The 23,802-nt window shown below is 39.1% G+C and overlaps 1 pseudogene; it reads right to left on the bottom strand.

Moving 5' to 3' along the window:
* Positions 1-7,271, bottom strand: part of LOC120090592 — a 16,396-nt pseudogene extending 9,125 nt beyond the window's left edge.
* Between the last annotated feature and the right edge of the window lie 16,531 nt (positions 7,272-23,802).

Below are 23,802 nucleotides of genomic sequence, written 5' to 3'. Positions count from 1 at the left end.
CAAGTAGCCTCTGAGTAAGTCAGCTGCACATAGGGAACCATATGACGATGTGCATACTTGGCGGGAGTGATTTAGGAACGTTTCCTGTTGTATGTGCATTGAGTCAATAATGATACCAGGTATTATAGCATGCTCCACAGATAATGATGAACTGGAGGATGATAATTGAATTGAATGTGAAGCGCTGATGGATTAATGCAGTAGATTATACTGAGAATTGTGATTCTAGTGCATTGCTGTCAACTATGTTTTGCCCCAGTGATTTCTTATTCTAAGCTCACTGGGTTAGTAAGTACTCTTCCAATATTTTTTATTCCTCCTCCCCGGTAGAAGCAAGAGTGTTCAAGGACAGGATCTCTAACCAAACACCAGATTGGTAATTTCATTGGTTCTTTTGATCTCCAATCAACTTGGCAGCCTAATAACTCAAACGTAACTCTCTAAATATGCTCTCAACATACGATTTAAGTGATGGTATGAATGAAATCCCCTTGCCCAACCCCTCTATTTATAGCCATTTCAAACTCACCCCATGTTGACAACACAACTCCCATTTGTCTCACTTTAGAGCTGCCAACACTTAGTCTACCCAGCCTAGCCTTAGCCTAGTCCTGAGTTGTTCTCATTTCAGCTTGCCAGCCAAAATCTCCTTTTTTTACATGAAATCTCCTTCACCCACCTCCTGCTTGAGGTGATAAGACTTCAATTGCATGAAATCTCCTTTAGCCACCTCCTACTAGAATTTTATGTGATCTTCCTTTTTCCACCTAAATTACTTAAATACTTCACATATTTCTCTACTTAAATTATTTAAGACTTATACTCGTATACTCTTGGCATTCTCCCTTGAAGTTTTCCATCAATTAGCCTTACCTTTTATCCTTAACGCATAGCAATTCACCTTTCCTTCATCAAAGTCCCACTTAGCCAACACATGAGTTGGCCATCCCCAACCATAGGGTGGCCGCTCACCCTCGACGCATGGCTTGCTAGGTGGTGCTTGCTCGGCCTACTAAGCATGGAGGCATAGTGCTCATCATCGACGCATGGTGTGCTGCCTAGGCGCTTGCGCGCTTGGCCGTATAGGCATGCTCGGCCGCATAGGCACTCTCTGCCACATGGGCGTGTCTCGCCGCATGGGCATGGGCTTGGCATAGCGCATCGACACATGGCTACTTGGTAGACTTGACAGTGCTTCAATGCATACGATGGCTTGCCCTCTTGCCCGTTCGATGCATAGGCAGGGCACTCGGCATACACCATCGATGCATGGCTGTACGCTTCGCATACACCATCAACGTATGGACTGCGCGCTTGGCATACACCATCGACGTATGGGCTGCGCGCTCGGTGTCACGACCTTGCTTGTCCAGGGCCTGTTGCCCATGGCCGCATGCCCGATCCAAACCTCTTCTAGCATACTTTCATATCTTGTATTGTATTAGCTTAGTTAGCTTGCTTTCTTAACATTTTCATTGTAAGTGACCACTCGCCCTTTTGCATATGCAAGGGAGCCAGTTGGCTTTTTGTTCAGAATGCACTATATGGGGATAAGACTAACCATCAATTCCTCATACCCGGAGTAGTACTCTATAAAGCTGTTGTTTTTGCTTATTGCTTTCTAGTCTACTACAATCTTTCTTTCTTAATTCACACTTACAAAAACTTCTTACGAAAACCTTTTCTCCAAACCCGTTTTCTAAAACCGTTTTTCCTAAAATGGGGGTGGAGGTTGCAAGAGGCACTCGGTGTGCCACCGGCAGTCCGTATTTGAGTTCGTTGACTTGTTCGTGAGCGGAAACAAGTGCCGCACAATCGCTAAGAGAAGCTTCCGAAAGAGCGATTGTGACACTCGGCATACACCATCGATGCATGGGCTGCGCGCTTTGACGCATAGCCTGTGCGCTTATCCTCGACGCATGGGTGCGTGCTTGGTGCATGGCCTGTGCGCTTGGCTTCAACGCATGGCCTGCACCTAGCATGCTCACTCGACGCATGCTTCCTGCCTGTGTCTGCATGGCTCATGTATGCCTTTCCGTTGGTTGTATGCAACCCTTAGCCATTTTTCAAGTTTTCTTACTTCCATCCTCCATGCTTTATTGCGTCCAATATGTTTTAAGCCCTTCATAGGCGTTTAGATTTTTAGTCACCTTTTTGGATAATTTTTTGTGTTTTTCTCTCTTTGCCCCACTATCCTTGCTTAGGATTTTTCTATTTAACCTCCCATTTTACATTTAGTGTTAGTGTCTTACAGAGCATCAATTATTTGCTAAGGAAAGCTAATGTGGAAAAGTACACATCAAGTACAAGAAGGATACATCTTAAAAGTGTTATTTTGAGGGGCTAACTCACCAACCACTCTTTGTGCCCTTAAGAACCATCTTGGTTGAGCCTTTTGACTTCAATGACCATTCGGGTGCCGAGTTTGGCAGCAGCAAAAGAACGCTCATCAATTCAGCCCTTGAAAACAGAACCGAAGCCACCTTCTCCTACAACACTATTTGGACGAAAGTTCCTGGTGGCTACTTTAAGCTCAGTGAAGCTAAAGCTCTTCAAATTGGAGGACTGCAAGATTTTACCTTCAGTTCGTGTGGTGGCATTGAGGACAAAAATAAACACAAACTCCTGAATACTCAATCATGTGTCAAAAATCACCAACAAAACTTAACAACGTAATTTGTAGAAATTATTCTCAATTTGGAAGAGTTGTAAAGCCTTGAATCTTATCAAAATCCACAGAAGTTAACCTTTGCAGGTGTCGGACAATCCACTTTTGTGCCCAAAAATCTTCAAAAAAATTAGTGGTGGTTCCAAATTCAACAACAAAAATTGAATTTTAAATTTAAAATTGAAAAGTTCAATTGAAAATGGGAAAATACCCTAAGTGGGATTTTCCCACTTTAAATATTAATTTTACCATTCAAATTAAGTGGGATTTATGTTAAACTCCTAAGAAATGAAATTACATGTTAAAGAAGAATAAAACAGGAAAAACATTTGCTGAGAAAGTGATGCAATTGAAGGTTGGAAGAGAAGATGTTCTCTCTAGACCATTGATTCAAAATCTGGAAAAGTTCTCTAAAATTCCTTCACGATTCAACCTCATTTTAGGTTCCATCATCGAATCTAAGTTCTTAGAGAATAGTAGGGAAGATAAAGTGGTGGTCTACAAGGTTTTAGTATGAATATTTAAGCAGGATTTCAATAATTGAGGAGTTCAACAAATGTATAATTTATGAAACCCTATTTTTTTTTTTTTTTTTTCATATGAACATGCTTGCTAGATTGTTAAAATTGATGGAATTAGAGTACTTAAGATCTTAATTGCATCCGCCTCTTGCATGTTAACTCTAACATAATCATCATACAATCAACATTGATTATTAGATGCAAGGAATAAAAAATATTAATAATACCTTTTAGTCAAATCATATATCAACTTAGTTGCGGTTAAGTAGCTATTTGACTTTTAGTTTTTCGTTTTTGAAAATCAGGCTCTAAGCATCCAATTTCTTCCATCTTTTCTTGTCTACTCTTTTACCAATATTTAATTTTAATAAACCAAATCAGGTTTTGAATACTAATACCGACCTTGATATAGATGTTTGATTTCCTCATCCTACATATTGTCGAAATAAAAAAAAAAAAGTTGTATTACCTCACAATACGAAATCAATATTTTGAAAAATCATCTGAATAAGTATTGTACTTTTGAAGAATTTTCACGTCCAATGTTACGTTTAAACTTTCATACCCATTTGTATTAAAAAAACTAAATAAAAGAAAAGAATAAAAAAGACAGCTAAAATGAAATGGATTCTTGATTAACTTTTGCATGAATAGTTTATTCCTTTGATTTTTGTTTTAGAGAAGAAATCATGTACATTGTTAAACATAGACGTTAATAGAAATCTATTAGCGCACATCCATTATTTTTTTTTCTTGTTATTTCTATAAATAATTTGATACTTTTTCTATCATTAAAATTTTCTCTTTAAAATAATCATTGTGTACTGTGTCTTTTACAAAAATGAACGGTCAAAAGAAGCAAATAATATTTGCAAATTTTAATTTTAAATTAAAAAATTAGTGAAGGTGTTTGGTAAATTAATATTAAATTGGTATGGTTGAGTTATATGAATCAAAATAGGTTCATTATTTTACTTGTTTTCATTTTGATAATTAATTTATAACTTGTTACAATATTTTTTTAATTGCATATGATTTAAATTTTAACTAATTTAGTTTCATCAAAATTATTTGATAAAATTTAAACATAATTATTATTAAAATTTGAAAATAGATATGACAAAATATATTAATATAGATGAATATTGTTATAACATATTTATTTAAATTGTTAACAAATTAACAAAGTTTTAGAAAACTTTGAATCTAAAAGTTTTAACAGTATTGTTAAAATTTAGAAGTGATTCTCTTATATTAACTAATAATTTGATTTACCAATTCTCTTATATTAACTAATAATTTGATTTATCAAAGAAGGTAGGTGGTTAAGATTTTTCTTCAATTACTTTTTAGGATTGCAAATGCAAATCCCAAATGGGGTATTAAACTATGATTGTTACCAAAACCTTTCTTCCTATAGTTGGAGTTTCGATACCCCTTGCACCCATCGTGATACTTAAAAAAAAAAAAAATAATAATAAATAGAAACATATTATAACTGTTCTCATCTACAAATAATGTCAATAAGGTCCATTAGAGTTATTTTGCTTGATACAAAAATGGAAGTATATTATAATGGTAGGAGTACCTGCAGATTTCACATAGCTCCTTTTGGTGAAGTTTTTGTAATATATTGAAGTCTAGTTTTGAGAATTTAAGCAAAGTCTCATTGTGGGAAGGATCTTGTTGGTATATTTCCTGTGAAACTCGGATTTCTATTTTCTTTACTTAAGCAAGTGATAAAAGGAATTAACTAAGTGAAAGTTAAATCCTATGTTAAAGGGAAGGAAATTTCTAAGTGTTAAAGTAGATTTTCCTTAAATAATTTAAGTTGAACTTTAATTGATAAAATTGAAATTAAATTTGTATAATAAGTATGTTGATGAGAAAGTTAGTGTGGAATGGTGAAGAAAGAATGTGGATTTGAAAAGAAAAATATGGAATTGAGTTGGGAAAGTTGGGGAAAAATGATAAGTAGGTTGAGCTAGTGTGGAATAATATGGAAATTAAGTTTGGAAAATTTGGGGAAATTTCGGCTAAGTATAGAAAAGTTATGTGAAATGCGTTATGGATGAAGAAAGGATTGAAGAACTGAGAAAAATGTGGGAAATTATTTTGGGGAAAATCTGGGAAAAACGTGTAGAGATCGAGACCAGCGAGATTGGAGAGGAAATGGGCGAGAGCGAGAGTGGAGAGAGCGAGACCAGCGAGAAAGTGCGAGAGAGCGAGAGCAGCCCGTGTGTCAGCCACGCCTTGTCCGGTGCTGCATTCGAACGTCACGCCCACGCGATCGAAGGGCCTCGCCTATGCATCGAACGATCGGACAAGTGTATATGCATTGAATTTGGCTATGTTCTCGTGGATTATGCATGTAAAAACCCTAATTTGAATACAAACAAAGCTTGAAGACGTAAGGAAAAACGTCAATTAAAATCTAGGTGTCGATTAAGAGAAATTCTGGAGTTGGGATCCCACGAGCAATTTGAACGCCTATAAATAGGGAGTTGGGATTTCATTTTCAAATCAAAAGAAGTTCTGTTACTAAATATCGCGACACTAACGCACTGTATTGCAGGATTTCAACGCAAGGATTAACGTTAAAGCATTAGAGAAGTGCCGCAGGAAAAGCTCTAACGCATGGGCCATGCATCGGAGGGAGTTCAACGCAGAGAAGATTCATTGCTCCAGGCTGATTGTGTCACATCACCACTTGCAAGTATGGGTACCTGCAGAGGTGGCGTCTGAAAAGCTTCCACGCAGCAGGCGGCATCTGAAAAGCTTCCGAGAGTGAGGCGGCTAATCAGGGCATGAACTTTAATGCTGACAAGGGCATGGACTTTAATGCTGCCCATTCACCAAGTGGACGTGACCAACGCCTATAAATAGATGAAGTCCCTCCATAATAAAGGAGTTCGAAAATTATCAAGATCCTTACTCTCTGTATATTGTATTCATAGTTTTAGTTCTATAGAGGTTGTACTGTGGTGCTAGACGATCAGAAGGGTTGAGACCACCACCACCATCGGTCAGGGAGCAAAGGAAGCTACTCTTGAGAAAGATACTCCATCCAAGTCCTAAACAAGTGATTGTACACAACGAGATTGAGCCAAAGAAATACATGAGATTGTATTCTTTGGCTTGACTCAGTTTCCTTCTTCTCATTTATCACTTCATTCCATTTGATTAAGTATCGCTTTTGTAAAGACTCTGTTTCTTTATAAAATTCATATGTTTGATCCATCATACTTGCCATTGTTTATTTCTTTTTTATGTTGAATGCATTAATACTTTATGCAAAATTTCATTCAAAAGCTCAAGTCAATTTGACAAATTGGTAAAACATCTTTTAACTTAGATTGTTCGAAAGAATAACTAAGTTGCATTAAGCAGGACGTCTAGTATAGCTAGAGATAGACTCACTGGTGTCTATTGCATTTTGTGTTAGACGCATGCATCCTAGAGATAGGCTTTGTATGTCATTCGCGTTGAGAAATGTTGAATGAAGTCTAATGCATAAGCAAAAGATAAGCAAATCACTCAATTTCATCCATATCATATCCTAGTTGTGTACACTCTCTTAGACCGACGCATCCACTTAACTTAAATTCCATTTTCGCATGATCCATCATTCACCACTCAACTCTTTTGCATCTCTTGTACAGGCACAACAATTTAGTGTAAATAACACATTTCTCACATTTATTTAGGACAAACCCATACAGTAAATACAACGCAAGGTCTGCGTTTGGTTAACTGAATCCCCGAGTTCGACCTTGGGCTCTATGACTTAGCTGGGGATAATCTCTCTTGAAATGCCCCGCTTGTCCGCACTGGAAGCACACATTCCTATTGCCATAACATACTCCTGTATGGGGCCTATCACAGTTTACACAAAGTGGTCTCCTTCCTGTACTAGCTACTGACTCGCTAGCACGACCCGATACTGATCTATCACTCGGTCCAACTATAGGTCTTGACCTCTTTCCACCTGAGCTTTGTTGGCTCGTGCCTCCAAAACTCCTCATACCCGACTGTCCAGAGAACGGAGGTCTAAATCTCTTACTTCTCGTTTCTCCATGCATCTTAAACTGTCCTTCACCTGGCTGGAGTACATCTACCCTCGCTACACTCTACTCTAGTCGGATAGCGATCTCCATTAACTGAGTGAAATTCACCCAATTGGATGTACAGGTAACTGGTGTATGCATCTTTCTTCTTAGGCCATTCTCAAATCTTCTACACCTCCCTTTCTCTTCTGCGATGATCGGAAGGGCATACTATGATAACAGTAAATCTTTGCTCATACTCGGCAACCGTCATCACTCCCTGAGTTAGACTAAGGAATTCCTCCCTCTTCGCTTCTTTAAAAGCACTAGGGTAGTATTTATCCTCAAATATCTGTCTAAACTCAGACCAAGTCATAGTTTCCGAACTATTTCTTTTAGCCTCTATCACTTTCCACCACTTCTCAGCCCCTTTCTGCAGCAAGAATGTCGCTAACTCAACCTTACGATCTTCGGGGCATCTCATAACCTTAAAACATATCTCAATCCAGTCCAACCAAATCAGTGTCTACTAGATCTATGGCTCCATCTAACGTGGTGACTTCTAAAGCTTTCAGCCTCTCGACGTCGAATTTATTCTCTAAATTGGTCTAAATCAATCCTACACTCGCCGCCAATCTCTGAGCGATTCGATCAAACACTCGATCCTCCATCTGAGGATCTACATCTACCCGTGGTGTATTCGACTCGTTTGCAGAAGTCGCTTCCTGCTCTACTGAGTCTCTAACTCTTTTCCCCTTCGGATCTGGGTCCCGTTTAGCTTCAGGACCTCCACTAGTAGAGTTTATGTATGCTCTAAGACTAATACTAAGATCTGGGTCTCTTTCACCCAAAACCTTATTCTCTAATACTAAGATAGCTCAAACCTTTCCTAAGTTTACGTATACCTTTGCTCTGATACCAAGCTGGTATCAGCTAACTCTTTAACCTTCCCAGAAACTTATGCTCTGATACAAAGCTGTCACACCCTGCCCCAGACCACCCTCTTAGCCTAGGAAAGGGCGTGACTGCAGTAGTTATCAACCCTTTGGCTGACACTTACTGCCTCATCCCAAGTTGATGCTGCTTTCCAGACTTCACTGTCCAATGCGTCCTCTTTGAAATTCTATGACCAATTCATGAATTTTGCTCTCAATGCAAGTTTTCCTCAACTTTCCCACTCTTCTTAAATGTATTTTGAGTTTTGATCTAAAAAATGAAGTATTTGGCCCTATTTATAGGCGTCCAAACCTTCTCCAAATTCGAAACCTCCTACTTGGCTGCATGTCCAAGTGTTTCCTCCTCACACTATCAACACATCTTTTTTATCAACACAATCTAAGTGTCTTCCTCCTATGTAGACAATGCATGATCCTCAAATTGCATGTCCTCAGATGCAACCACCTCAAATTCTTAAGGCTTAAGATTTCCTCCCAAGAAGACACATTTTTTGATGACTTCCTTTAGGTGATCACATCCTTTATATGCGTCCAACTCTTGGGTGTTCAACGCATAGTCCACAAACAACGCATAGCCTATAATCAACGCATAACAAGCCAATTCTTAGCCATCACAATCTAACTTCACCATCGCAATCCAACTTAGCCATTGCAAGAGCTAGCCATCACCAATGCATATGGTGACCGCCCATCCTTGACGAATAGCTCACTAGGTAGCATCGCACGGCTTATTTGGCATGGGCACATGGTGCTGGCCACTGACGTATGGGCGTGCTGCATAGGCTGGCCGCTCGATGCATGGGCATGCTGCATAGGCTGGCCGCTCGATGCATGGGCTGTCTCTTATACACATCTAGATGTGTATAAGAGACAGGGCATAAGCTGACCATTGCTCGCTCGCTCGGTCGCATGGCCGTGCTTGGCCGCATGGGCTGTGCCTGTCTCTTATACACATCTAGATGTGTATAAGAGACAGGTGCTGGCCACCAACGCATAGGCGTGCTGCATGGGCTGGCTGCTCGACGCATGGCCGTGCTTGGCCGCATGGGCTGTGCGCTTGGTTGCATGGCATGGGTGTTCGATGCACGACCACTCGGCAGGGCTCTTCGACGTATGGTCGTTCGGTCAGGGAGCTTCCTGCACAAGCATGGCCGCTCGATGCATGGCAGAGGCGTCTGGCCGAGGCTACTCGATGCATTGGGCAGGGGCGTCATGCCGAGGTTGCTCGACGCATGGCAGGGGCGCTCGCTTGGCCACTCGACGCATTGGATAAGGGCGCTGTACATTGACCGCTTGACGCATGGGCTGCCTTCAAAAGCATGCCTTGCCTACTCTTGTGCCTTCCAACGCGTCACCTCCATTTTTCTCCCTTTAGCTGCATGCCCTCACCAACAACCCTTCCAATGCATCAACACACAAAATTCTATACTTTGCCAAATTTCCAAATTTTTCCCCAAAAGTCAAACTTCCAAATTTCCTCTTTTCTTCTAATTTTCCACCATTTTCAATACCATTCCATACTAGTTTCCACATTAACCTACTCACCACACTAGTCTTAGTAGGGAATGTACCCAAGTAGAGAAATTAGGATTCGGGGTTCACATTATTATTATTTTTATATTTTTTTTCATCAATGCAAGTCTAAGGACTTTGTGGTAATCAATTTCTTCTAAACAATCATTCACCACAATTTAGGATAACGCAATTAATACATAAAAGTAAAGAAATTAGACAAAGCACGTAAATTTACGCAAGTGAATTAAATGAGAAGTAATTTCACAAAGCAATAAAATCAAGTTTAAGGAAGCAATAAATGACGAAATTCATAAAGCATTAAAGAAGGTAATTAAGAAAGCAATTAAACATAGAATTTAGAGATATGGATCGGAAGACATTTTTCCCATGATGAATGCAATCCACACCTCTGCAGGCTGTCATGCTTGCCTGCACAATGTCGTTAAGGACATTGCTCCTTCCCGTGAGATCACGGAGCTTCGGAATTACTTGGCAGCATTCCCGGTGTTCTATTGCGTAGTTTGGCTGCCAGTTGCCCAACTTGGATCTCCAAGTTTCTGATTGAAGACGCCTGAAATTGCATTACAGTACCGTTTTTCTCAATATATTGCTTGAGCAGGGACTCTAATGAATTTCCAGAGGTGTTTGAGGAAGATGGTTGGTTTTACGATTGTCTCTGATGACCTTGATTCTGGTTTTGGTGAAAAGGTAGAGGGTTTCCTCGATTCCCGGAGTTGCTGTTCTAATTGTCACTTGGCCCACCTTGGTTATGATTTCCTCCCCAATTGAACTTAGGGTGATTCCTTCAACTAGGATTATAAGTGTTGTTGTACGGATTATTCTGGATAGCACACATTTACTGTGGGTTTGATGGGCACATTTCTACCGCATGGCCCCCTCCACATTGGACGCAACTTATTGTGGCCACTTGTGCCAGTGCATTGGATTGCGCTGGTCCTTGGGAGATGGCACCTTGATTAAATGCCATCGATTGTAGAAGGGTGGTCACCGCGGCGATCTGTGCGGCCAAAGTTGTCATTGTATCCGCAGGTACAATGGTATTATCATTTCTTCTTCTCTCAAATCGTCTTCCTCCGTACCCGTCATCTACCTAGTCAGCCATGTTCTACGAGATGCGGTCAAGAATGACCTTGGCTTCTGTGTATGTTTTATCCATAAAACCTTCTGCTGCGGAGGCATCAGCAACAACTTGCGATGATCTGTTCAGGCCGTTGTAAAATGTTTCCATCAGAACGCAATCGGGTATACCGATATGCGAATTCACCAATCTTTTGAATCGCACCCAGGCGGTGCTTAGGGTCTCATTTTCCATTTGCTCAAAGTTCAACACATCCGTTTGTCTTCTTGCGTTGACTGCTGGAGGGAAGAACTTCTTCATAATCTGTTCCACCAACTGGTCCCAAGACGCTATTTTGTTTGGCTCCAATGAATGAGCCCACCTCTTAGCCTCATCCCTCAAGGTGTATGGGAAGAGGTAAAGTCTGATACCTTCTGGGGTTACGCTAGGGATAGAGAAGGTACTGCACATCTCGACAAAACTAGTCAAATGGGCATGCGGGTCTCACCTTGTAGACCTCCAAAACTACCCTGTGTTTTGTACCATTTGGAGCATGACCGATTTTATCTCGAAATGTGCGTTCTTCTCAACTATTGGACGTGAAATTCTAGGCAAGAAGTCATAGAGATTGGGCTGTCGCATAGTTCCTCATTGGGATATTGCAGTTAGCAGTAAGAAACGGGGTCTTATGCTGGCCGTGTTTACCCCTTGATTTACATCGGTACCTCATTATATTGTTGTTTTCTACCATATTGACTCTCCTTCGCCTTGCTTCTGTTCTGGCGTGCCCTGCGCGAAAAGTATGCTCGATCTCTGGGTCAGCTTTGAATTCTGGATTCGATTCCAGTATTTATAAACCGTCAGATTGCTCTTCGCGATAAACAACCAGTACAAAGAGATATGTCCTGCAAAATCACACAAAAGTACTCAACACTAACCGTTACAAATCCCGACAATCCGACCTAATCCACATGACTAAGTATGCAATACCCAAGCACTCTTACTAAGTGTTGCAATGAAAGTAAATATGCTAAGCAAAGAAGATGGAGATGGAGTTGAAGGAAATAGAGAAGTGCAATGAAAACAGATTGTATTATTAATTCCTTAATTCCAAATGTCATACAATACAATATAGGAAAGAAAGGAAAAAGAAATGACCGATTGGAAGCAAAACTTCTTTCCAGCGAATGTGCATCAAGGCTACACTGATCGTGCCATGGATGGGCGGAGGAACTGATTCTCTCGAGATCTAGCTCCGGTCGAAGGCTCCGGTCGTCACTCGGAATGGATGAAGGAGGTGAAGAAATCTCAAGCATCTTCTCACGCATTTTGTCTGGATTGCGGAAAATCCCGGACACAAGGATCATCTCCGGATAACTTTGAATTTGCTCATCGGCTTCTATTTTATAGAGTTTGAATCGCTGACAGCATTAATTAGGACTGTCTAAGTCTGACGTTTGGCACGTTAGTCCTTTCTGAACCTCTGCCACCCTAATGACGCGATAGGTGAAATGTCAACAGTCAGCTTTGGATTTTCTTGAGGTAGATGCGTTGATGCGTTCATTCCACTTACCTTGCGTTAATCCCATTAGAATGCGTTGTCGCGTAGCTGCAACCATTCAATGGCCACATTCGCTTAATACCGCAACTCTACATGATGACCGCAATCGCTTGACGAGCGAAACTCCCATGCGATGGATGCATATGGCTGATTAACGCAACACCTATGCGTTGATCAATGTGTTTGCCTTTGCGATGGAGTGTTTCTCTACATGTGATCGTCTATGCGGTGGTACAGTTTTCCGCATTGTGTTCATTTCCTGCGTTAGCTACAAAAATAGAACATTGAATGCAAAATAATGCAAAATAATGGGTTAGCTGAGATTCATCATGCTGATCGACGCAAACTCTTTTTCTCATGAATTCCTAGCACAATAGCCGCATATTCTGCTTAACAATCTTCATGATTCTAAGTAAAAGGCCTAAGATGACATGCATTTCTGTATGTCATCACTTACCTGTAGTTGGATGTCTGCATGACATACGTGGGGGCAAGCCAAAACGAAACTAAATCACCAGGATTAACGCATAAATAAATGATCGCAAACTCCATTGCCAAATAGGTATGAGTTTAGTCTGAGAAAGAGTGCATTGCTCGTAGTTAGATGTCCGCATGACACCCGTGCGGGCAAGCCAAAACGAAGGCAAGGCACTTGGATCAGTGCAAAGTCAGAAAAAAAAATATATCAATGAAGAAAATTTTTATGCAAGGATAAAATCATTTGACACCTCGGTAAAAAATTTTCTTTTTGAAATAAATCATGCGATGTTCAAGAATTTAGTAAAGTTCTTTTGAAAGGTAAGCTTGCAGTCCCTAGGTCTTAGAAATATTTTAAGAAGAGACTGGAATAAAACTTAAGGAAATCCTGGTATATAGGATTTGAACGAAGCATTCGTGAGAAATCTGGGAAAAGAACTTTACGGTTGAGAAATCTAGGAAAAGAACTTTGCGGTTGACTTACTAAAGGAATCTTTAGCTTATTCTTGAGGACAAGCATTGTTTAAATTTAGGGGTGTGATAACAGGCAGAAATGCACGTTATCATAGTGCTAAGTTCTTAAACAATGTTGGATTGCGTTGATGAAATATGTTAATTTGCGTCCATTAAGCATCGATTTCATAATATTGCGGTCGCATGCGTTCATCGCATTAGAACAATTGATTTTTGTATTTTTATGCAGAATATCCATTGACACGATGCAAGAATTGCAATCATAGGACATCACTAGTCGAGTGCAACTTCACCGCAAGGCTTTGCGATGATTGTGTTCACAAGCATTCGCCCAAGAATGATCACCGCAACTTGGTCAACGCAACATGGTGGGCGCATCTGGGTGAAAGGCTAATCAATTGTGATGGGACAGAAAGCTGATGACAGTCGAATCCGAATTAGGTTGATGGCCGATAACGGTCATTAAGTACATTCAGCTTTTCGGTGACAATTATTCAACGCATCAGTTAGGAATTAAAGCTGTCCCATTTGTACAACCATGAGAGAGACGCTACCTTTCACCATGCACGCTCTATAAATACCAAGAGAATTCTTCAGGAAGGGGGTTGATGAATTAACCAGTTCAGCTATTCTTTGTTCCACGAGTTTGCACGCCCTTGTTCTTAGTTTTCTTTCATTTGAAGGTGGAGAAAGAGAAGAGTGGTGATGCCAGAGATCGCTCAGTGAAACTCGAGAGAGAACCTTGGGGCATAGAAGTAGAGAGCGGGCCGACTCTCGCGAGAGCGAGATTATCTTTTGAGCACGAGTGAAAAAACAGTGTAAACGCCTGGGCAGTAAGAGATTGCTACCAAGCTCGTTATTCTATACTTGCATTGTTATTTTGTACTTCATCTTCATATTTATACAATGGAAGTCCTATTTCTACATCTAATCACTCTCTTAATACGCATGAGTAGCTAAACTAGTCGAATGGGTTGAGGAGAACTAAGCTAACATGACCTATGAAGTTCATTGCTTGCGATTGTCTTGTTTTATGCTGTGCAAAACACCCTTTAGAGTTACTCGAGAGAAAGTCTAAAGAAAGAACCTAATGACTCGAGAGAGCTAGGTTAGAATTTGGACTCGAGAGAGCAAGATTAGAACTGCATAAACAAGAGATAGGGACTTAGAGATAACCTCTGTTTGTCAATCTGCATCGCATGCATCATAGAGATGGGAATGATATTATGTGGTCGTCTTATTTGTGTGTGTGCCATTTCGTCATCGCATAAATAAGAATAGAGGCTTATGTGTAGGTCTTATAGACTTAGCGCATATATCACATGCGTTTTAACCTTAGAAGCCGTGGCATTCGTACCGAGAGGTGGTTTATTGTTGTATGCATGTTGCATGATCACATAGCATGAACGCATCCTAGGAAGTGTTAGCCAAAACTTTTCTCAACCCATTCACCACATACTCATTGCATCTTCCGTTTACCAACTCTTTTCAAACTCCGCCGCATTTATTTATTTTTCTTCAATGCAAACAACAAACCCAACAATTTATTTATTTATTTGGTTACCGCAAAGTTCTTCACAAAAATTACCAATGCAGTCTGTTTTCACAAGTCCATATGTTCGACCCTGGACTTACCAGGAAACTCAGAGGAATTTACACTTGGATTCTGCTGGGGAAATTTGAGTGCACAATGCAATTCCATCAATGCATATCATCCACATTTCCACTTCATAAAAATAAGAATCATTCATGAGCACTTATTTTCTCTAACTTATGATTGTTTTCATAAGGCATATTGAATTCCATATCCTGCCGCGCCGTCTGCAACGTGTCAGGGTTCATTGAATCTTCAACAAAGTTTTCCTGTCGGCCACCAACACAACTTGTGATGTGACAACCATCGCCCATGCCATGTTATGCCTCAACGCTTTGTAGCTTATGTGATCTTCTTTCCTTTTTGTCTCTGGTAATTCTTGCTTGATCGCATCAGTGGGTATGCAACATGCAATTGCACGTTCATCAGACTATTGAAGGATATTATGCGTTAAAATATGTGATCGCATGCTTCACTTTTTGTATAGATTTATTGGTAAAAATTATCTAAATTTCATGCCTTTATCTTATTATTTTAAATGAAAGAGGTACAATAACTTTTATTTCTACAAGTTATCATACCTCCAAATTTAAAATAATGCTTGTCCTCAAGCATATACTTAAGACTTCTTATGATTTTGATTGCCTTCAAAAATTGCCCAGACCTCTCAGAGTGCCTCACCCAGTTTGCTAGACAAGAATTTTTTTTTAGTTTTATTTCTTCTTCCTATAAATTTACTTCTAGCCGTGAGAAGCTGCAAGCTTATTCATCAAAAACCCTTTACCCATTTTTAAGACTATCTCATATTTCTGAAAATGAATATTTGGAACAAGATAAAAAGATTTTCTTCTTGCTATTTCTTGTTGTTATTTTGTGTTGATCAAAGCATTTAATCTTCGTTTTTTCTTGCCCCCATGAGTGTCATGCGGACATCCAACTACGAGCTAATCACTTTTTTCAAACTAAACTCGTGCCGTCTTTTTGAGGCAATGGAGTTGCGATCACTTATTCTTTGCATTGATCACGATTCTTGCCTTCATTTTGGCCTGCCCCCACGGGTGTCATACGAACATCCAATTATGAGCAAGTTTCGATCTCAACAACTCTCTCTCTCTCTGTCTCTGTCTCTTTTTTACTCTAAAGTACTTGAGGAGAATAAATATTCTTTTGAAAAACGTTCAAGTTTTCAAACCTTTTGCGCCCCTATATTTAAAAGGTATCAAGGCTCTTAGAAAGAAATATGTGATGGTATTAGAAAGTTATTGCAAATAACGTTTATTGAAAAGCTTGCATGCTTGCTGAATCATAGAAGTAACTCTAAAGGAAAAATAATCTTAAAACTTAATACTAATCAGTCTAGGCATTAGTGTTAACGCTACAAATTTGTGGTTGAGACACGCGTGCTACACTGCCAGTGTTGCAATGTTGCGGCAACTGCTATATATATTAGAATTTCATCCAAAATGTAGTTCATAACGCCGTTTTCAATTTTTAGCTCCATTTTTCCTTCTATTTTCCTCTGATTCCTATAATAATTTTCCACTTTTAGCATTATTGAAGGAGATTACTGCATTTAGAGCATGAATTGAGGCTAATAGTTAAGAAATTAGCATCGGATTGTAGTTTATTTCCATTCCTACTTGATTCTTGAGATTTCATTGTATTTTGCTGAGGATTGTTTTGGTTTATTGACATATTATCTTGTATTCATTCTTCAATCTATCTTTCATGGATAATATGAAAAATTAAGCTTTGATGGTTTGATTGATTGCTTTGATTGGCCCTAATTTATAATCATTAGGTAGTTAATCACCTAGAGGCAAAGGCTAATTAAGTTTGTGAAGTTAAATTGGGATCCCATTTAATAAGCATTACTTTCTATTCTAAATTGATCTCACTCAAATAATTGATTAGACAATGAAAAACGATTATTTGGCTTAGTGTTTCCCTTAATCTTAATGCTTGTTGATTTATTGATTAGTGGAGGATTCTCACTAATTCTTTGAATTAACTCGTTCTTAAGGACAACCGGTTAGGATTCTAATCGAATAAGCTAAGTTTTAATTGGAAATTCTCGCATTGATCTTTTGAATAAATCCATGCTAGAATCGAAAGGGAATGGAATAAAGGAAGTCAACCTAACCTAGGTGTTTTGTTCGATTGATTGTTTTTACACAAAATTCACTCAATTCACTTGCACACATTTAACTTTCATGCAAATATATAGATCATCTTCACAAACCCCCTTCATTTCTTCCTATGAATTTCTAAATTGAGAATTCTAAACTGGCTCTCTGTAGATCGATCGTGGACTTTCCATTTGTACTACTGGTTAGTATAAGTTTCTGATTCAGAGATTTATAATTTTATTTGGTCATCAAGGGTTTATAATCGACGGTAAATCTTAAGCTTCGACCAAATTTGGTGCCGTTGCCGGGGAGCCAAATTGATTTCTTAATTTTCGAGGCTTATAGTGCCTTTCTTGTGAATCAATTTTCTCTTTTGATGCATGACTGATACTCTCGAAGGCTTTAGATTATTTTATTCTACAAAAAATTATCACGAAAAGTAGAGAATCAGAAGAGAAATGAGATAGCAAGCTGCGCTTGACAGGTAATTTCTAATTTAAGTCTAAATTAATTCACTTACTTCTTTCCTTATCTGGTCTACCACGTGAAGATCCACACATACACTTAAAGGAATTTTATGTGGTGTGCGATGACATGAGACCAAACGGGGTGACTAAGAAACAAGTTAATATGAGGGTATTCCCCTTCTCGTTAAAGGAAGATGCCGAGGAGTGGCTCTGAAGGAACTCTAATTAGAGAGAACTGTGAGTGGAAACAAGATCGTCCCAATTTCCATTTTCGTTAAAGGAAGATGCCAACGAGTTGCTCTACATCCTTCCACCAGCAAGTATCACATCCCGGGAGGAGTTGTAGAGGAAGTGTTGGAAAAGTTCTTCCCAGCATCTCGGACTGTCGGTATCAGAAAGAAGATGTACAGTATTTTTCAGTTCAATGGGGAGACATTTCACGAGTATTGGGAACGATTCAAGAAAACCTGTACGAAGTTCCCCCACCATCAGATCTCAGACCAGCTATTGATTTAGTACTTTTATGAAGGGCTGATGCAGACTGACAAGAGCAGCATAGATGCAGCTGTAGGAGAAACCTTAGTCAACTAAACCCCTACCGAGGCAATGAAACTGATAGCAACCATGGTGGCTAACTGTCAACAGTTTGACACAAGGGCTTCAGTTAGCGTAAAATTAGCCAATGATGTAAGTGAACTACGGAAAGATATATCTGACTTGGTTTCTATTGTGTAGCAGTTAGCAAAGGCGAAAAAGAGCCAGATTGCTGTTGTTTGCCAAGTGTGCCGTGGAATGAGACACATAACTGATGCAAGCATTGATGCATGAGCTAGGTAAGGCAAGCGTTGGCACAAGGGCATGTGTTGAATATATGTTATGCTTAGAAGCAAAAGCCACAACAAGGTGAAATAGAGTTTGGTTTTAGACTAAGTAATGGCAAGTTGAATGAATGGAGGAAGTTGGACACATAGAGTGTGAGGCAACCATGCACCCAACCTATGTGTTGGTTGAAGAACCATGAAGCTAAGCATTGGAAGAAGAGTGCGGCCATTGGACTATGTGTTGGTCTTGAAAGGTAAGGTAGACACAAGGTGGGTCGTGGCAAAGGCTATGATTCCAAGTGATGCCAAGTGAGAATAGGCATTCAAAGAAGCTATGCGTTGACAAGAGGGATGCATTCAAAAGATGTTATGGATCCAAGAGGGGAGGTGTGCATTCAGATTGAGCATTCTTGGATGTTAAGGAACAAAATGACAGCAAGATAAGCTAGATGGCTCAACCAAGTGAAATCTTATCCAAACAAAGTAGGAGGTGGACGCATACATGTATAGGACAAAGATGGAGAAGACACCTCAAAGTAGAAGGTGGTAGGGAAGTAGGTGGTGGCAAAGTAAGTAGAAGACACTCCAACCGTTTAGAAGAGTGAGGTGTCATGAGTTGAGAGCATTAAGGGATGATGAGGATGGTCTCCTAAATGCCTATAAATAGCACCCCAAGGCTTCACTTCAGCTCATAACACAAATTCTCTTCAAGAAAATGCTAGGAAGAGTGATGGAGGGCAAGTTTGGAGAAAGCCTTGTGTTGATCATGAAGAGTATGCATTGATAGCAACACCATGTGTTGATCAAGAAGGCAGAAGGTGCAGATGTTGTTCGGGCGTTGACGGAAGACTATAACCCAAGTTTAAACGAGAAGCTCTTCCAAACTACTCGTGCAAATAAGATGATTCTTGAACCAAAATCTTAGAAATTGAGTTTAGTTTATGTGTAAGAGCTGCTGTGAGGAAATTTTAAGTTAAATGCTGTCAAAATTGAAGGAAACTGAGAGGTATTCATAGAATCGGGACAACCAGGAAAGGTAGGGGAATCTGGAGATTCTGGGCTCTGACGTTGTAATTTGAAGCCCAACATTTTGAATAGGTTTGTAGAAGAAAATTTCTTGAGAAAAGGTATGGAAATTAAGTTAATAAACGAGTAGGTTGAATCAAGAAATCTTGAACAAGCAAGCAACTTGAAAGGCTAGATGGTGAAGATGTTACCACATAGCCTACATGAAGACTAGGAACTTGGCTAAGTACTCAATGCCTACTAGTGTTTGGCAATGGAAGGATTGACATCAAAAGAGGGGTACCTTAAAAGCATTGCCAAAGAATTTGAGTGACTATTTTAGAAAAGCTTTAGAAATTATGTTTTTATGCTTTGAGTTATTTGAAACTTTTATTTGAATGTTTTAAGTTATTGTTTTAGAAAGTATGTTTCAAAACCATTATATCTAGTACCAAGTTGAGAGCTTTGCATGCACTATGACGAATGCTATGTGTTGAGTGCGTTGAGTTGGTTCCACCTCAGTAAATGAAGGTGTGAGTATGATTCCACCTCATTATTTGGGAGTATGGAGTTGATCTACCCTAGGGAAGCTTGGGTACAGGTATGCTACATTTTTGAAAGGTTTTATTAAAGACGAAGTTTATGGTTGGGGAATCGAGCAATAGGGTCTTTCTCAACTAAGGACCACACCAACAATATTCCAGAAATGTTATACATGAATGTTGTTTGGCCAGTTTTTAGTTTAGTTTTAGTTTACTGGGTTTCTAGTCCAAGCATGAAAGTTATGTTTTAAGTAAAGTCACTCATTGGACTTCTTGAAGCTCATTCTTTTCTTTCATGTTTTCTTCCCAGGTAGCAAATGATGGAGTTCCAGGGTGCTGCTAAGGTCAAGGTCTCCCATGCCACAACGACACTTCCAGATTTAAATTGTTGTTGTAAATAGTTGTAGCTAAGAGTCTAGAGATTGTATAAATGTTATATTGTTTGTAATAAAATAAGTTTAGCCAAACAATTGTTGCTTATTTACTTTGCTTAAAGTTTAATGAGCAAAACAGGTTCAGATGGGCAGTAGGTATCATAAAAGAGTGGTATCTGCCATCCTCACTCCTCCTTCCTTGCTCGAGAGGTGAGCTTGGGAGGGGATGTGACAAAAGCACTTTTTCAAATTCTACAACAAAAACACTCAAGATAAGAAAAAGGGAGTACCAGAATCCTCTAACCCTCTTCCTCCATTAAATTCTTATGTGCCTAAAGCACCTTTTCTTCTAAGCTTGCAAGACCGAAGAAGCCCATGGGAGAAAAGGATAAAGAGCTACTGTAGACATTCAGGAAGGTGGCGATCAACATACCTCTTCTTGATGTTGTGAAGAAAATTCCCAAACATGCCAAGTTTCTCAATGAATTGTGCATGAAGAAGGGGCAAACAAAAGAGAAGGAGAGGATGGTTGTAAGTCAATCCATGCCTGCGATCATTCAGAAGAACATGCTCAAAAAACAAAAGGATCTAGGTATGTTCTCCCTACCTTTGACTATTGGAAAGAAAAAAATTGAAAGAGCTATGTTACATCTCGATGCATCCATAAATGTTTTGCCATACTGCATTTACCAAGAACTAAAATTAAAAGACTTGACTGAAACTGGTGTTGTAATTCAATTAGCTGATAGGTCTTTCTTTCATCCATTAGAATTCATATAAGATGTCCAGTGTAAGTTAATGATCTTCTTTTCCCTTCTGATTTGATTTACTCAATCATTTGATTCTTATCAATGAAACTTTGGTAACGCATTCTTTCAAGTAATGAAACGAATAAAATTTTAGATTTCTTCAAATTTTCTAACAAAATTTTGATACCAATTTTTTCATAAGGAAAATTATTTTCCTTTTAATTTCATAAAAAACAAATTGAATACTTAGCTTTTTAGATTTATTTAGAATCTTAAAACTTTTAGAAACGCCATATCTACTCACTGTTCTTTCTTATCCCAATAGGATAACCTTGGGTCTAAGAACAACCATCTTGTTAGAGTAACACGTCTAGACAAAGAGGATAAAAAAGGGTCTAGTGTTAGCAAAAGCATTGCTTGCATAAAAAGAAATAAACTAATAAAGCAAGCTTTCAAAATTAACATAACTTTCACTAACACGTGTGTATGTGCATGGATAGAGGTGAAAATAGCTACCTTCATTGTTCTGTTAGGGCCCGCAAGAATGGAGCGATAGATTCCTAGCGGTGTGAGTGTGAAAGCTAACCATCTAGGTAAAAGAAATGTTAATTACATTTTATGTGTATGTCTTAAAAAGGCACTCGTGTCTTAAAATTACCTCACTCCAATGCAAGTTAGGTATATCATAAATCGATAACAGGGCTAGTATAGGGTTAAAAGGAATTGACAGTTGATGTCACCTTTCTACTAGTTTTGACCTTTAAATAAACTAAAACCTAGTTCGCATTACCACATTACCCTTCAAAAGGATCCATTCAACACACTTAAGCAATCTCGAAGCATCGCAACGCTCCCTACAATACTAAGCTCAATGCTACCTTGACGCTGAAGGATAGAATGCACCTATTTGATGCAAAACAATGTAGCGTCACAACGCTTCACCCGCCATCACGACACTCTGGAAGTTTACGAAAAAATAAAATCGTGTGTGCACTTACAAAATGCAGCGTTGGACTCCTTATTCGCAACGTCGCAATGTTGTGATCCTCTTCAGAACAAAAAAGCTTAAGTTTGAGAATTCACCAAGAGGAGAACGAGAAAATTCATTTTATTTTGTTGATAGAGAGAGCTTAGATCTAAATTAGAGAGAAAATTTCATGAATTTATTCTGGTATTGAGATTTTTCTTGCAATTTCACAAGTCTTCATTGTGAAATTATTCATGGATTGCATTAATTTTTCAAGGATTTCTTTCAAGACTTCTCAATTCTACAACTAGGTCATTGTATTTTGTGGGAAATCTTAAATATAGGTTTAATTTCATGAGTTCTTTTTGTCACACCCCACCCCAAGCCCACCTCCTGAGCCCAAGGAGAGGCATGAGGGACTGTAGATACTATCCTTTTGTGAAACCTACTGCCCATCTCTACCTTACTACACTCAGTAAACTCTAAGTCAAGAAAATAAACAACAATTGATTGAGTAGGCCCATTTTATTACAACACTATAATGTTTATACAACTCAAAGACCTAGCTACAAAGTTTACATGAACAACTCTAAAACCCCAAAAGTGTAACTGTTGCTTGTGGCAGACCTTGATCTATGCAGCACCCTGAAACTCCTCACCTTTCGCTACCTGATACGAAAGCATGAAATAAAAGAATGAGCTTCACAAAGCTCAGTGAGTGTTTAGCAACTTCTAAAGTTTATTTTAATTGATAATACCAAGCATATCATAAATACGAGGTTAATACTCAAACTCAACTTTGAATGAGTCTGATTTCTACCTACACATATGGTAGATAGTTAACATTTCACATCTATAAACATGCATTAACGTATGTGCACATAGTCTTCCCTTTCATGGGCTCAGAAGCTAGGCCTGTCGGCCCTCTAGCTATCCCATGCAAGGTTCCTCCTACAGGCTGAGGAACTAGACTTCTCAGTCCCCTGATCATCCTGCGAGGTTCCACTCGAGGTTTAGGAACTAGGTCTATTGACCCCCAAACCATCCCGATCACATAATCTCATTCTCATGCTAATTACTCATTCATAACATATGCATTTACACTTTTACTCTAAAAGATATGCTTTAATACTTAAAGGTATTAACCATTCACCTTGGTAAGGTAGGAATCATTCTCTCTAGAAATTCCTTAGTCTTATCGGGCTCCTCTTTTGAACCCTAAATTCTAGATTCAACTTAAAGCTCAGATTACTCATAGTTCCAAGCCTTATCTTGATATATTTTCTTCTATAAAGATGCTCTAAAATGTCTTACAAAGCTTATCGTAAAATATTTGCTCGGAACTTCTTGTGGTTTGGCTAAATCATCAAAACATCAAGACTGCCCAAGCTTACCCGATAGCTCGACCCTTCTGTCTGTTCTTCACTCTCCAGCCCGATTCCTTTGAGCTTCTTCTCCAATAGCCCAACCCTGAAACCTAGACTCTTAGAGCTTTCAGGTCACTTTAAAATCACTCAAAACGCACGGGTATTCTTGGAGAAATCCTCATCTAAATTCAATGTTACTTTCGGACTTCACTGTCCGACAGCATCTCCTTCTCTCGAAACTTCATGACTGATGCATGCCCTTCATGATCAACGCATGGTCTCCTTCAAATCTACTTTCTAACACTCTTCCTTACGTTGTTTGAAGAGGATTTGGCTTATGATTTGAAGAGACATCTTGTGATGGTATTTATGAGTTAAAAGAAATGATCCTTCTCATCTTTACTAAGTCTCAATGCTAGACACCTCCTACTTTGGGGTGTTTGCACCATGTTTTGCCACCACCTACTTCCTTGCCATTCACCTACTCTCAT

Source organism: Benincasa hispida, chromosome 11 (genome assembly GCF_009727055.1).
Source record: "Benincasa hispida cultivar B227 chromosome 11, ASM972705v1, whole genome shotgun sequence".
Classification (NCBI taxonomy): domain Eukaryota; kingdom Viridiplantae; phylum Streptophyta; class Magnoliopsida; order Cucurbitales; family Cucurbitaceae; genus Benincasa; species Benincasa hispida.
The sequence above is the reverse complement of the archived record's forward strand: the minus strand, read 5'-3'. Positions and strand labels throughout refer to the sequence as shown.